This window comes from Cynocephalus volans, chromosome 9, assembly GCF_027409185.1.
Source record: "Cynocephalus volans isolate mCynVol1 chromosome 9, mCynVol1.pri, whole genome shotgun sequence".
In the NCBI taxonomy this organism is placed as follows: domain Eukaryota; kingdom Metazoa; phylum Chordata; class Mammalia; order Dermoptera; family Cynocephalidae; genus Cynocephalus; species Cynocephalus volans.
In genome coordinates this window covers 144332451-144335499 of record NC_084468.1, presented here as the reverse complement: position 1 = coordinate 144335499, position 3049 = coordinate 144332451, and the positions used below count along the sequence as shown (strand labels likewise).

Genomic DNA, 3049 nt, shown 5'->3' with positions numbered 1-3049 from the left:
TTGCTGTTCTTCTAAAGACAATTGCATCTCACTGGCTTAAATCATCAGAGAAGTAAAAGACTGAGTATAGATTTCAGAATGAAACCATCAAATCACAATTTAAGGTAGGAGAAATAAGATATTGGTTCTAATTATTATCACAATTACTGACAATTATTTTCAAAAAGAAAAACTAATCATAAGAAGATTCTAAAATGATTCAAATAACTAAATATTAGCATAGATCAAGCTAATGTTGAAATGTACTTCAGAATTTTCATATAGAAGAAGATATGTTAAAAATGGTGCCAGACTTATAAAAGTTATTATCAATAAACCACTGAGGGCAGGGCCTGGCACAAAGTAAACCCACTACAGAAAATAAGTACATTGGGGGTCAGCCCGGACCCGTGGCTCACTCAGGAGAGTGTGGCGCTGGTAGCTCCGAGGCCGCGGGTTTGGATCCTGTATAGGGATGGCTGGTGCACTCACTGGCTGAGCAAAAAAATAAAAAAAGAGTGAATTACATTGGGCTTCAGTTAGCAATCCTAATGCTAATTCCTCTTAAGTTAAGATTTAGAAATCTTGGGAAATTCGTTAACCAATGTTTTTCTCATTCATAAAAAAAAGGAGACATACTAGATGACTTTCAAAGTGACCAGAGACAATCATTTCACTTTCCAATATTTATTAAGGAAACCACTAACCTTTGAGGTAAAAGGTGTTGTACAACTTTCTGATTCAAAGAATGGGATAAAAACAATTCCTTATAACATGATTGTTTCAGTAATACCATTTTTATAATTTAAGGAAATTGCTACGATGGCCTATCTCAGCAATATGTTTATAATTTTGAATAGCATAAATCTGTCATTTTAGAACTAAAATTCATTATTTTTAATGGTTGGGAAAAAATACTGGAATTCTTTAATAGAGAGACATCTGCTACTGACGGTCACTGAGAGTTTGATTACCCATCACATGATGGTTTTATACACTTGGAAAAGAAGTCATACTGGTTTTTATTTAAAAGTTAATTTCAGAATATAAATAAATAAATAAAGTCAAGGTATAGATTGAAAATTGTGTACTTTAGTTCTGAGTTGATGGTTTCATGCACATTAATGATAGTTTGTAAATTATTCCAAATTTTTGCAAATCTTTATATTGTTTATTCCTAGACACCTTATTTTTAGCAGCTGTGAAGGTTATTATTTTTTATATGACAGGTATTAATGGTTATTACCGAAATACGTGAGCACAATAAATTTGTCATTGGTGTTATATCTAATAGATATTTGTTTTTATAATATATACTTTTGGTTAAGAAGAAATATTAAAGTTTGGGGCCGTCCCTGTGGCTCACTCGGGAGAGTGTGGTGCTGGTAGCGCCAAAGCTGCAGGTTCGAATCCTATATAGGAATGGCCGGTGCACTCACTGGCTGAGCGTGGTGCAGACAACACCGAGCCAGGGGTTATGATCCCCTTACTGGTCAAAAAAAAAAAAGAAAGAAAAAACAAATATTAAAGTTTGCTAGATGTATTTTTACAGATATTTAAATTGCCATATATATTTTTTCTTTTGTTTAGTCTTTTATTTGCTAATTGATTTAATTACATTGATAAATATTTTTAAAGTTAAACATCCTTGCATATTGGAGACCAGACTCTAATGTCCCACTGATTTTTTTTCAATACACTTCTAGTTTAGGACAACGATGACTTTAGTATTATTTTCTCTATTTTCATAAGCCATATCAATATGTAATTTCTAATTGATTGTTTCTGTTTAATATGCAAAAATGACTTGCATAATATGAGTTGGGGCTCTTTTCCTCATTTACTCATATGGCTTTTATTGGAAAATGATCATTTGAACTTGAGGATAGGCTAAAATTCATTTGTAAGAACTCTATGTCGCCTTTTGGTGAGAAAGCACAGAGGAAAGATTTTTGAGCAAATATAGATCAACAAGTTCTCATGATACTGATAAGAACAGATACTACACTTGATCTTAGCTAAAAGGCTGAGAAGCAATAACAAGTTCTCATAATAACACAGACAGGAGTCTGATATGGTACAACCACTTTGGAAAACAATTATCATTGTAAAGTTTATCCTTTGTATTCAGTAAGCTTTAGCAGTCTATGCCTTGGTTAACACCCAAGAATAATACTTTCACATGAGTATCAGGAGATAGAAAGATGAAAATTCATGATAGCATACTTACAGTAACCAAAAACTAGAAATAACCCAACTGCTCATTGATTGAAATAAATTAACAAATACTCTTGTTGATAGAATGGAAAATTATGCTGCAATTTAATAAATATTATGTAGCAATGAAAATGAATGTTACTTCATGTAGCAGTATAGTGCTTATTAATAATATGTTAATTAAGTAGTATTTAGGTATACAACTACATATGAATAAAACTAATAAGAAAAGGAAGGTAATCATGAACACAAAATTAAAGATCATTTTTGCCTCAAGGAGTAATGTGGGGTAAAGGGAAGGAAAGAAATGCATAAATACATATGCTGCTGATGGTGTTATAATTTTTGCAGTTGTGTGGTCAATCCACATTTATTATATTACTGATCAACTAGCAATAGCTTAAAAGTGAAGACTTATTCCTATTACTTTGTTTTGTGCTTTTGCATATCATACTACTCTTTTGCGATTTTTTTTTTTTTACAGGCTTCTTTCCCCACCTCCATCACCTTCGATTTATGTGTTTTTACAACGATGTGTGTGTGAATTGAATTTGATTGTTCAGGACTCAAAGTTCACTTTCAACCTGAGTAATTTTGCCTGTCTAAAGTTCTGAATTTGATAAACTATAAGGCTCTAACTCATCGAATAGTATTTCAACTTCAATATTTCTCTTTTCTGGAATTGCACTGAGGTACGTACAGCAGCCACCTGATTGACCTTTTCTGTCTCTTAAGAGCATTTTCTATATTTTTAAAATGTATATCTGAAATTTACATTATGTGACTCCCTCTCATTAATATCTTCACATTCATTGATTTTCTTGTCACCAGTTAAAACGTTAATCTATTGCGT

The 3049-nt window shown here is 32.0% G+C and overlaps 1 pseudogene; it reads right to left on the bottom strand.

Moving 5' to 3' along the window:
• Positions 1-1901: 1901 nt before the first annotated feature.
• On the bottom strand, positions 1902-2017 carry LOC134386744 (U2 spliceosomal RNA; annotated as a pseudogene).
• Positions 2018-3049: the final 1032 nt, after the last annotated feature.